This window comes from Stegastes partitus, unplaced genomic scaffold (genome assembly GCF_000690725.1).
Source record: "Stegastes partitus isolate 25-593 unplaced genomic scaffold, Stegastes_partitus-1.0.2 Scaffold862, whole genome shotgun sequence".
Taxonomy (NCBI): domain Eukaryota; kingdom Metazoa; phylum Chordata; class Actinopteri; family Pomacentridae; genus Stegastes; species Stegastes partitus.
The window spans coordinates 103,471-117,494 of record NW_007578593.1 but is presented as its reverse complement, the minus strand read 5'-3'; positions in this window follow the sequence as shown (position 1 = coordinate 117,494).

The window sequence follows — 14,024 nt, the reverse complement described above, 5'->3', positions numbered from 1 at the left end:
CCCATCAACACAAAGCTTATGAGACCTTAGGGGTTCAGCGTCCCTTTATCAAGGTCATAAGTCATCAGTTCAGTTTGATTGGCTCTGGGCTTCGTGCGTTAGACAGACAATGAGTATCAAGGTCCTCTGCTTGTCTTCCTGTTTACAACTGAGAAAAGTCAACAAATGATTTTGGGATTTCGTTGATATGATCAAAATCTTGTCCTATTATGCCACAACACTGAATAGTGTGTAGATATACAGGACAGTTTGGTACCGCAAACAGCTGACCTGGTCAGGCAGTCGTGTCTCCAACAAACTACCTTCCTATGAGACCAAACTGAGCTGCATTCTCAGTTAGATTGTGATGAAAATGGAATTCTCTTCTAGATTCTGTTTATTTGTGACGAGTCATTCACTTCATAGCTTTACTGTTGCTACTTTTCAGCTAACCAACTAAGAGAGTAAACCAACAAAACCAATGACATTGACACTGAAAAAGTGTCAGCATCAGTATTTGTAACCAATGTTTTTCCTTCAGTATCACTTATTGTTGTTGAGTCATTTTTGGCTCTAGTCATTGTTCAGCGACAGTTTTCGACGGTAGCAGCTCCAACAAAATCTGACTCACTTCAGTGTAAAAGTTTCCAAAGACTTTGAAAGTACAACACTGCTTTAAATCACAGAACAAAAGAGATGGTTTGTACACTGTGCTGAAGAGAAAACACACTAGTGGCACATTCTGTTTGCTTCTCTCCTGCTCTCTGTGCTCACGTATGAAATAGTGACTGAAATAACGGCCCCTTAAGAGTACATGTTCACCATCGAGCGCTTCATAGCCGCTAAAATCCTGATGTTACAACTACAGCATCGTCTGATAAATTGTGCAGTGAAGTCAGCTGTATTTACACAGACACACAGAGAACAATTACACAATAACTCGAAAAAACGTTTCTTCAGTTGCTCTGTGTTTGTAAAATGTCCACCGTGTTCAGCTTTCTTTAATATACAGACTGAACTTTTGTTTTTATTTTTGTTTTAAATTTAGACCAGCTGAGCCCTCAATGACAAACATACTTACAGACTTTAAGGCAATGCAGCAGCCTTGTCTGATGAAGTTTAGGCTGAAAGGACAGATTAATTTTACACTGACGTCTAAATTGGGCCACTTCAAGTATAAAACACTGGTATCATTACTCTAAAGTGCATCCATAAGCCTACAAGCGTGTGATATTAGGTGTAAAATACAATATAGAGACTGCTTGAGGTTTCAATGTGGTGATCTTAGCAGTGTGACACGATTATGCTATATGTCAACAGGAACGCGATAATGATTTATTGATATAAAAATGCTACACGTAGCAGCGAGTCACAAATTAGAGGACTTCATACTCGACTCGTCAAATTTAATCAGACTTGCGACTCAACTTTAATTTCAATGCCCGTGACTCGTGACTCACTTTGGGCTCGACAGCGGCTGTGACACTTTGACACCCTGTTATGACAATCTCTCTTTGCCTGGCAGGTAAATAAAATACTGTCTTTTTTTTTTTCTCCCTTCAGTTTCACATCCACTCTGAACCAAAGCCACCAGCAGCCATTCAGAATACAGTGCGAACGGAGATTACCTCCTGAAATCTCCTGTATCCCTTCTAGACACCACCCAGCTGCACAGACAGTTACAAATTGGTATTTGGAAGACATGCTTCTGAAGATAATTAGCTTTACTTTCAAGGATTACACTGCCGACAACAAAACAAGAACTGCAATTTGCAAGACCTGAGGGCTGCAGATTGCAGGCAGGAATACTACAAACTCAAACTTTGTACCATTTCAGATTTTATAAAGAGCAAATGTCTGACTTGCATGAGTCTGAACTGAATTCAGACTTAAATAATGCACGTGTAAGGGTCCGGACACAACGACGCATCAATACTGAAGTCAGTAAACACTAAATGCAGTGAACAAAATAGGGCTGCATAGTTTGGCTGTGATATGAAAAAAATGCAGGATGACTTAAACAATTATCTGGAAATAAAAGATCATTCTGCTGTGGTTAGGGTAATTTACTATGGGAGTCCATATGTGCAGAAAGAATATATATATCTTTATCTTTTAATGTATTGAGATCTGGCTTTGCACTCATTCAGAGGTTTGTGGTGCTGATTTAAAAAAAACAACAACTTATTTTTCTGTGTTTTTTCCTCTCAGTGTCACCAAGAAACTTTGAATCAGAGTAAATTATATTCGAAATTGTCTTGTAGTTTAGGCATGGAAAACCTTTTTTTTGTAACAAGCAGCAAAAGCAGTTGTAGCATGATGTGTTTGAGTTAAGTTGCGTTACTTTATTTGGCATTTTTCAATGTCGATGCTGAAGAGAAATACTGTGCAGCCCTCGTACAAAATACACTTTAATAATCCATGTGTGGTGCTTCCACATCAGCCATTTGATAAACAACTATGATGCTGTATAATGTTGTATTCATGCTAACAGCACCACTTCTGACAGTTTTGAATTTCCATCATGTTGCCGTGATTTTGTGCATCAAACAAATGTTCTAACTCACTATAGTGGTGATTTATACAGTTAAAAGGACATCAAAAAGGGCTATGAACATTTCTGACAAGTGCTTCACGATGATGACACTTATTATGTTTTTCAAAACATATTTATATAGATGCATTTTTCATAATAGCATCAACTACAGAAAAATCAATGCCCCCAAACCCAACTTAAACATCCATTAAAATCTGCACACACACAAACGCATACACTCAGGAAGAGGGGTAGAGGGGTAGCAGTAGCTCAGTGAAGTCCATCCCAACTCAACCCTGTCTCCCAAATATCATGAAACTGCATTGCTATTTCCATTTTTAAAGAAATGTAATTTTGCTTTGAAACAAACATCCCCGAACGGTGAGACAGTAAGTAGGTCTGCAGAATAATGGAAACCCATAGAAAACCTTGAAAAACAAGAAGACACAAACAAAACATCCCTCCATTAGAGAAAAATGAAGCCTTCAGTAGTGACATGTATTCAAAATGTGGAAAGGAAAATGTTTGTTGAAATGGCCTCATGGGTAAAATGCTACCTACAACACCCCAAACATAACACTGAAGCTATAATCTGTGATCAGGGGGTCACACATTCAAGTTTATTTTAAGGAGTCACAAGCCAATGACAATGACTTCCCACTCAGCAAACAAACAGGATACCAAAGGTACACCGGAGCTCTACAGAGGCACATTTTCAGAGGCATGTTGAAGGTGGAGGAGTATGGAGTGGTAACAGAGAGGGCCGTGTGCATCCTGTGCTTCTGTCATGACACCAGCCGACCTCATACTGTAAGTAAGGACTTGGAGAATACGGATACAAGAGATGAAAGAAGCAACAGATGTAAAACCCGGGCTTTTGGGCATTCTGAGCAAGATTATGTTTGCCCTTCTCCCGGTGCCCTCCTCACTAAACTGTACTTCAAATAATCCTGCAGAAGACTGCGGACTGTGTCTTACTTGTTAACTTTGCTGCTGCTACTCCTTTAAAAAGGTTACAAACTCGTGGAATGGAAGGCAGTGGTGCACCCTGGTTGTGAATAAACGGGCCTGACACTGGGAGGTTTTGAAATTTTTATTACAGGTCAGAGGAAAGCAGGACAACGCAGGTGTTAAATGTCATGTTTTGGTGTCAGACCCACAGAGTCAACGAACAAGGACTTTTTCACACACTCACCGCTGTCACACAGGGAGGAAGACATATCAGCTCCTTCAATAGACGATAACCATGGAGCCACAAGACCCAGTCTGTTTCCAGTCAGGGCCTCAGCCGTAATAGGACGCACACCCAGTGTATAGAAGGTTGCAGGCCGTATGTCTGTAAGACCTACTAAGGCCACGTTTACACATAGAAGGGTATTTACAAAACCGGATCTACGTTTTCAAAAATAACATTGTTCACACCAGATCGTTTTCCAAAAAAACTTTGTTTACACAAATCCGCATAAACACGTCGTTAAGAGCTGCTATGAGCTGGCAGACCTATAGGGGGCAGTGTAACGAGAAGCATGAAGCCATGCTAGCCAATCAGAGTCCTGGAAAAAACACAACGAATGGCACGAATTACTTCCTGTTACTTCAGCGGTGCGAGGGTCGTTTGTTTGGACCGACAAAGAAGCGTTCGCACAAACGTAAAAACAGCGCTGCTTTAACAGCATCCATTTCTATCACAGTAGCCAAACTGTAAACGTGGTCGTATTCATATGAGGCTGATGACGTTTTTGTCGCACACTGACGTCAAACTCCATCTCCTCCTGTCTACATGCCAACATAAAGATGGAGTTTTTCCAAATCACTTTGGCCAGAGTTTTCAGATATGATCGTTTTCGATGACTTGTAGCTTCGTTTACGTGTAAACCAAAGGCCCAGACACATTGAAATATCAGCGTTGTTGCTACGTGTAAATGGGGCCTAACACACTACAAGTTTCCTGTTACAAGCTGTTAAAGGCCTCACATTGTGCCTCTTTTCAGGAAATGAATGGAAGTCTCACATTTCCCCAGAATGTCTTTCAGTGTTTGAGGTCAAAATGTCACAAAACAGGTTCATTGTACCTTGACTGTATAGCCCCTGGTTGTATCCCTGTTCTAATTGGCTGTTTTACATTCTCTTCAGTTACTTTTTCTGAAAAGAGTTCATGAGAAACACCTTTTCTGAACATGTTCTGATGCAGCGACCCGTTAACTGATCAGCTCATTCTGCCTCCACAGACTCTAGACAGCATGAAACTTGACATGAAAAAGGAATTACAACAATTCCTGATGACCTCTCTCCATTTTTCCTCATAGATGGACAAAGTGTTGTTTGTTTCTTATCCTCTTCTTCAAAGTTATCTTGGTAGTCTCCAGTATTTTGACTGTTTTTAGAAACTCTTTTAGGAATCTTAACTACTTTTGTTTTACCCTGTAGCACTCTGAGATTGTGAAAATGTAAAGTGCAATATAAATAAAATTTATTATTATTTTTATTATTAGTTTGCAAACAACTGGTGTCGTCTACTTCTGCAGCTTCCCCTCCTGTCACAGCACGTGTACATTTTTAACGCAGCTTCTGACAAAACTACGCAGCCGAGTTCATTACCTTCAAAACACATCATGGCAACACGCCTCATTCACATTTCATTTTATTTCTTTATTTTTCTTTGCATCATTTAAAAAGCTCGCTTTGTATTTGCTTGACTGACACTCAACCGTGAAGAGACGACGGGATATTTTCTGTACGTATTTGATGAATATTTTTCCCCCCAAAGTCTACGTGTAGTTTTATAACGTGATCGAAACGAGAAGGTTGTGCTTCATCCAGAAGCCTTTGACAGAATGTGATGAATAAGCTGTATTTTCTCAACATTAGGGTTAATTACTGTCATTTGTAACAAACAGGAAGTTAACCGGCTCCAAAGCGAAATGCAGGACCCTGTAAGGCCCGGACTAAATGTGAGTAATCTGTCACTCCCAAAGATTTTAAATCATGTATTTGACATGGACACATGTTCACGGCTGTAGCTAAAAAAAAAAAAAAAGAAGAAGAAAACTGAAGGAATTTTTGGTTAAATGAGGTGTCAAGAGGGCCTTTTATTGGACCTCTTGAAAGACTTTTTCACTTCATTTGCATCTTAATTTCATCTGCATTTCGGTATTTTATTACATATTTGTTTATCAAACTGTCTGGTAAATCACACCACAACGTAACACTTGGCGCTCCTGTTTCTCAAGAACCCCTGTAAACTTAAGGTTTAGTAATATTACTCTCCTCAGACACAATCCAAAATTCATCCCAGTCATTTGCAACCCTCGGCGACACCCAGCTGCATTTCCCCTCACTCGCTTTTTTCTCAAAGCAACATGAAACAAACCAGAGAGCAAGCAATTTTATTGTTCAGTGGTATCTTTAATTGTGATGAAAAAGGATTATGTAGATTTCTGTAAGCCTCCCTGACAAGACATATTTCAAAGTGAATAGGCCATAGAACAGGAATATGTGTCAGTGGTGGAGGCTTAGTGGAACGTCTTCTCAATAATAGGGTAATCCTGGAGTCTAGGGATCCCTCATTTACCCTCTCAGCCGAGAGACGATGTGCACTGGTCTCCAATTATAGCCCATGGTGTCTTTAAAGACAAAGGCGAGGACTCAGACTGTGTGACTAAATGTCATGAAGATATTGCTTTTATCTTAATTACTCTGTCCAGTAGTACAGAACAGCATGACCAACAGAAACAAACACAAAAATAATCTGTACTGCAGGCAAACGCACACCAAACAGTGCTTCGTCCACCGTAGTTCAAAATACATGGCACTGGCAGACATGTTACAGACATGATTTAGATATCACAAGTTGCTGCCTAATGTTTCTCTGATCATGCTCATTAAGGTCCTGTCAATAGATGGCTGTTAACAAGCAGCAGAGGATGTGTGTGCAGCAGGAGGGTGAACACATCATTATTACAATGCTCTGGCAGTTTCAGAGTGGTTTGAAATACCAAGTTGCTGGAAACCATTTTAAAGGAAATGAAGTAGAAGTAAATTAATGTTGCAAAACTTGCCCGATGACCAAACTGATCTGGCAGCTCAAGCTACGTGCATGACGACAAACAGTAGCAGGAAGGAAAAATAAAGAATCATTGGATTTTTGGCTTTTCAGAGGTTCTTGAACCTGTTGTGTTTGATCAGAAGAATTCACCAAATCCAAGCCTTAAACCATGTCAGTTTTTGAAAAGTACCATAAATTCCAGACTATTGAGCGCACCTGAATATAATATATTTGCACAGAAAGATTTTTTTAGCTTTTAATTAAATAGGTACCAGTAACATACAAATGTTTGTTGTCCAAACAGTGCCTGTAACACAGCTGGTTAAGAAAATAAGTACAGCAACCTACCAGGTAAACTCATTGATCGCTATCTTCATCTTCCTCCTGAAAACCACTGAAGTCGTCTTCTTCAGTGTCGGAGTTGAACAACCTCAGAATTACTTCATCACACACTTCCTCAGTCTCTCTTTCGTTGTCGCTCTCAGTGTGACTTTGGTCTCGAGGCAAATTCGTAAAACTCGTGAAAGTCCATAAATTAGCTGCATCAGTGTTTAAGCCGCAGTGTTCAAAGCGCGTGAAAAAAGTAGCAGCTTATAGTCCAGAAATTATGGTAATCAATCAAACAAATTCTACTTTATTTTTTTTTTCACTTTTTTTATGATTTGATATTGTAACAATAACGTGTCATACTATTCGTAAGACTTTTCTGAGTTGTTTCTACGTCAGGTCGTAGTTGTGTTGTTTCCATAGAGGTGCAGTGAAAATGGGAAACTATTTAGCGTTTTGACGATTAAGCCATCGGTTATTTTGTCCACAAGATGTTTTTAAAAAAATGGTAGTTAGCGTTTCCCAAAATCCAACCTGATGTCCTTAAATACTTTGTTTGGTCCACAACCCAAAGCCGCTCAGTTAAACGTCATAGAGGAGGCAAGAAACCACAAAATATTCACAATTCATCAAACTGATTAATCGATTATGAGACTAGTAGGTTGATTGATAATTGATAACTGATTGATGAATCATTCTCTAGTGAGAAATTACATCACCTGATATGAGCTGTGAATATACACATGGAAACTGTTCGTAGCACATCAGATATCCAATATAAAAACATTGATCACCTTGGTCTCAGCTCAGACACACTCAGGAATCAAACCTCTGTCTTTATTCATAGTATAATAAAAGTGACAATAGCAGTGTTGTAGAAACAATTCATATAAATCACTAAAAACAACCACAGTGGCTCGGGGTTAGCTGACCTCTCAGTCCTTACACCGTTATTGGTGTAAATGACATTAAAATACTGATGTGATAAACACAGCTCAGTAAATCAAGCAGCAGCAGCGTTCACCGTGTTCGCCGACGTCTGTCTCATCCCCACTGCGATCTTCTGTCCTGTATGATCATGAGGGAAAAATCCAGCTTGAATGCAGTTTCCGTTGTGAGTCCTCATTAATGAAGTGGACGACGTATGTACGGCTCTCCAGTCCGCAGTAGCTGCACGTGACAGCACTGTTCAACTTGTATTTTTCCTACAGCTCTGGAATGGCAGCTTGAGAAAAATAGATGGATGATGGTTTTACATATCGCTTATCAAGAGACCGGATCGTGTTTTTAAATCCCTCTTTGCTAACTGTGTTAATTGGTATCATGTCTTTCGTGAGGTGAAAAGTTATCGCTCCAGTGGTTCCCTCTGCTGTTTAGAATCCAGCTCATACGGTGTAACACTGACACCAACTACTGAGTTACACATAGTGGGTTTTTGCTTTGGATGGCTTTCAGATCTGGCTTCACACTCGACATGCGGAGCTTTGTGGTGCTGATTTAGGTGGACAAACAAATGACTGCAAGACACTGCTGACAGAGGGCCGGCTTCTAGTCCACATGGTCCTTTTTGTGGTTTAATATTTCCATACAACTAATGTGTTTTCTTCTTGCAAACAAATCTGCTGCATGTCAACAAACCATGTCTCTTAAAAAGTAAAAAAAAAACCTCAGTGTGCCTAAGATCCCATAAATCCAAGTAAATGATGTTCTGTCAGACAGATTTGTCGTATAGATTAGTCATGTAAAATTAGTAGTGATGCACGATATTAACATTTATGGCCGATATCCAATATCAAGATTTCTGATATCGCCGATAACCGATTGTTATGTGCTGGGGGAACATTTTTCACCCTTTTCCTTAGTACAGTATATTTTCCCTCGTCACTATTTTTGTTGTTGGAGCTAGTGCTGTATATATTTAAGTATTTCCTGGTGACCATATTTAGTTATTGTGTTTTATTGTTAATTGGTGGAGTTACTGCTCTGCCTATAAACAGGCTGGCTTTCTTGAGTGCTCGCTCGGACCTGCGCGCGCTGCCGAGTCCAGCTGCCACGCTGTCAGATTCTCTGATGCCGGTCTGGCATCTTTTGTTCCTGTTTTTCTTGTCTGACCTGGTGTGATTGGCCGTCCTATTTTCGTTCGCCCTTGGGGCTTGGGCTTAGTTTGCGTGTTTCCTTAAGCTCGGGTGTCGGCACCGGCTTCGACGGCCCTGTATAGGGTTGGCCCGGTGCCGCACCCTTTTGTTTAGTTTGGCTGACCTGCCAGGTCCACCTGTGAGTTGCCACTTAGAGTATTTTTGGGGCATGGGGTGGTTAAGAGTTTATTTATTTATTTTAAGTCACTAATAAAAATGAAAGTTCAAGAGACCCAACCCCTTTGTTTCCTGCGTCCCTTTGTGAATATGTTTGTCCCTTCTTTGGACCGTAACACCGATATTACCCATGTTGATATTCAATTTTTGTTCACTTCGAAAAATTATTATAAGTAAGCACTGTGAGAACGTGAAAACTATTCAAAAGAAGCCCAAATTAGACCACTTTGTTCTTTATTATGTAACAAACGTAGAACATATTTTAACATATTTAACGTTCAAGTCCAGGATCATTTAGGTAAAAACATCTGTGAAATAGCAGCAATATCAAATGTAGAGACGAAGGTGCTGTGGTTAAACAATCATCGGCTAAATTTGCTCATCGGACCGATACCGATATGTCGGAAAAAACACTAATATCGCCCGATACCGATGTGGTCGCCGATATATCATGCATCCCTAAAAATTAGAAACATTTTGCTGAATTATCTTTACTGTTATACACTGAACCTCACCATAGTCCACAGTTCTGATATTGAACAGCTTTCTCGTTATAGTCTTTTTTTTTCTGCTACCCATGTTAGCACATCTCAAGATGAGGCCCTCCTGAAACTTTTGGCTTTCACAGACGTTGTTGCAGCAACGTGGCGTGTGTTCTCCAGATGTTTCTGAATTCGATATCTGAGTAAACTCACAACCCGTTGCCGTGGTGATGGCGGCGCGCATCGACGCAGTGGTCACTTCAGGAGACAACTAAAGTGAACATTTTGAGTGTCTTGTCTACTATCCCAGATGTTCATTCCGCAAAACTTGTGACCGGGAGACTTTGTTGGGCGTCAGGACAGTGAATGGTGCTGGAATTGCAGCAATCGGTTGTGATTTGGACAAACTACACCAACACGGAGTCCGATTGGAGACTGTGTCGGCAGTTACCCGAGAGAGAAGGCAGTGCAAACGGTACGAACGTAAACAAAGGGGAAGGAAGAGAGCCGGGATCCATGCTAGGCTATAGGCTAACCCCTACAGACCAGCAGGACCGTCCTCCTGCTCTCCAATGTCCGCTCCCTTGACAACAAGCTGGACGAGCTACGTTTGCTGAGAGAAACCCGCAGAAAGTGGAGGGACGGCTGTGTGTTTGCTTTAACAGGAACATGGCTCCATGACAACATCCCAGACGGACAGACAGCTGGAGGGGATGCAGACAGACAGACAGACAGCTAGCTCTGGGCAGCATCTGCGGCTTCACCATCGTCACACCATCATGTGTGTCTTTGTGTCCCTGAAGACCTACCAGGACCTGAAGAGGTTCACCATGTTCAATGAATGGAGGCGCACACGGACACAGCGCCCTGCTCAGGAGACAGAGACAGTGAATGTTTAGTGTCTTGCCCCAGATGTGGATTCTGCAAACCTTGCTGGTTGAATAGTCCTGAGGAGACGCTCTCTCATCTTGCCTGTACTACTGTGTATGTACAACAAAACAACAATAAACCTGATTTGATTTGATTGCTTCTAGTGTGAACTGTTTATGTGTTGATGTGGCATTTCACCACAGAGTGCAATGAAACAGGTTTGTGTGGGGGAAGGAGCGACTTACTGATGTACGTGGGCGCAAGCGGTTCCAACGCTAACAAATAATATCAAATAAAGAACTAAAGGAGCCGTGTGATTATTGTGAAAAGGATAAACAAAGACTAAGACTAATTGCTGCTGGAGGTCAGCATCCCAAATGCATATTCAAAGTGCTGGGTGTTGCCATAAATTTATAGCAGTCACAGTTATTTAATAACCTGAATAGGCAATTTCGCAGTGAATCTGCAGAGAAAGGGTACATGAAAAGTTGTGAAGAATTGATGATGGACTCTTTGAGAGTGAGCGAGATAAAATTGACCATGAAATCTGGAGCTTGGAATTAAATTGGCTGGAAGAAGAGGAGGGGAAAAGGTGTGAGGCGTGATCACAAAGACACTTGTGTCTTTGTGAAAATGCCAAGGTTAATTTGCACATCAGTTAAATGCATAATTAAATAACAGATGATTTGTTTGGCCAAAGGAAAACCTAATAAGGAGAAACGCAGTAAATAGCTCAGATGGTTGGAGTGATTTGTGTTCAGTTTGGCATTTCCATCTCAGCGCCCTCCCTCAATTAGATCAGGCGTTTGCCATGGTGTGTTTTGTCTTTTAAAATCATTATAGTCCACACATAATTACAATCTACTGTATTTTGTTGTCTTCAAATTATATTTTAAGCAAGAATTGTTTTGATTCTGGTTTCTATAAAAATCTGAATAAGGACCAGGAGGGGATGGTGGAGGTTGGCTGGGTCACCACAAAAGCTCGTCATTGCATATTCAATTTGATATTGGATAAAATTCAATAAAAATATTGATATTTATTTGGCTATGTGTGCATGCACAGCACTCACAATGCAGGAAGTGTGATGTAAAGCAACACTGCACACTACAACTTAAAAAATTTAATTAAATTAAAAATTGCTGCTTGATACAAAAAGAAAACTCTCATTGTTCTTATTTTCCATGTTGAATCTACAAGAGAAGTTCTTCTGATTTAGTTTAAGTTACTCTGATTTCAGGGTTGCTGAAAACAGTTTTTTTTTTTGGTTTCTTAACTTTATCACAGATCTTGTTTAGCTGCAGACTCCACATGTGCAAAGCATAATGAATGAGGAACAGGAGAGTTCAGGAATTTCGTGGAGACCAGAGGCTTCTCTGTGCCCAGCCGCCTCGCTAGCGTCTAGCTCCTATATTTAGGGAACATTGGTGAAGTGAAGTATCTTTTGATAGGCAAATGTTCAGCAAGGTAAACAATTTGAGGTCAGTTTTGATCCTATCTTGCCTCTAGGAGGCGCTCTGAATTCAGGTGAACAACATATCAAGTCTTACGTTAATGCAGATTCGTACAATGGCAGGATGTGAAAGTACAATAAAAGTACTTAGTCTCAAAAACCAATGAGTAATTGTAATAAATAGTTGTGATTGCAATATTGTTTGAGAATAATTTATGATTATCCTTTTTGATTGTAGTCATGCAGACCTAGTCGGTGTATGCAAGTATTTCAGCTTCAGAAAGGATGATGTTGATCAAAAACAGCTTCTCTGTCAGTAGGGTCTTGTTGTCATGAGGCAACATGACGAATTAGTTAAATCAGCACCACAAAGCTATTTTGGAGGCCTTTTCTGGTGTTAGGCCAAATGAGAAAAGTTTCAAACAGTTCAACCTCCAAAAAAGTCTTTACAATAAAAATAAAATTATAATTATCATTATCATGAGTTTGTATGTTCTCCCCGTGCAGCGTGGGTTCTCTCCGGGTTCTCCAGCTTCCTCCCACACAGTCCAAAAACATGTTGAGGTTAATTGGTGATTCTAAATTGTCTGTAGGTGTGAATGTGAGTGTGCTTGGTTGTCTGTCTCTAAGTGTAGCCGTGTGATAGACTGGTGACCTGTCCAGGGTGTCCCCTCCACGACCCTAGTGAGCATTAAGTGGTGTATAGATAATGGATGGATGCATTATCATTATCATTATTATTTTGATTATCTATTTTTGATGCAGACGTACTCCTGAAAATCCACCCAAATTCATTCTGGAATTTTCTTTTTTTTTCCAAATAGTTATTCAGATTCCTGTATTTTTGTATCACAGAAAAAAAATCACAATGTCTTTCCCCCCCCCCATATCATGCAGCCCTGCTCAAGCAGCTCCACCCCTTGTACAAGAAACTTCCTACAGACGTCCCATCAAACAGAGACAGCCAAACACTGAAGGTAAGAAAATCACTAACAACAACCGGTACTGGTACTGGTTTTGATAAATACTGTCATGATAGTTAAATATGATGTGAACACACAGTTTTTAGTCATATAACATTAGAATCATCAACAAACAAAGCTATTCAAATGAATGGCACCATTTTTTATTGTCTTTATTGAACATTTGAGAGGTCCATAGAGAACACATGACAGATTCTGTGGTATGCAACAAACCAGAAAGTGGACCGGAGAAGGCCATCGTCACGTAGAATTTATCTTAGTCCTGAAACCACAAAGTGACCCTAGTTTTAATCATTGCACATTTCAACCAGGTGCTCAAGTGACAAAAGAGTTGAAATACCAGTTTCTCAAGCTGTGAAAGGATGTTCGAAACAGTCTTGAGATCCTCCAGATGCCTCTCAAACACCAGCACTTTTTTGTTCACCCCTGTTGTCTTATTTAAAAGCTTAGTGTTGAGGTTCCATTTGTCCGAGTCTTTCAGGCGCCGACTGGTTCTCGTCGCTGTTAATGGACCACTTGAAGAAAGTCGAAACTTGTTTGAGATATTTGATCAATCATAGCAATTTCATCCAGCCTTTATTTTAGTCAAGGTTGCATCAAAGTTTTGAAAACTCACTTGTGAAGATTTCAAAAAAATGCATTCATTAGTTCAGAAATCTGCGGCATCCACTGAAAAAGAATAAAGTAACTCCACACTAATATGTGTGCGCCATATGCAGTGATTGTTAAGTTGTTATCCAGCAGCGGTGAATCAGGTCTGGCTCTTCACATGTTTGAGATCAGCAGCTTCACACTGAGCTGTAAGGCCTCTTACCGGCACATTGTCTCAGGCTTTTACTTTACACAACTTCTCTAGCTTCCAAAGTTTTTGTTGCCAGACAATGTGCTTTGAGGACATTTGAAAAAGAAAAAAATGTAATTCATTGCATAACTCGAGCCAATAAAATGGATCCATTCATCATTTGAAGGATAATTTTGAATGATCAAGGATATCCTGTATTATGTTGAGAGGATCCTGACATTAAGTGAGTTGTGGA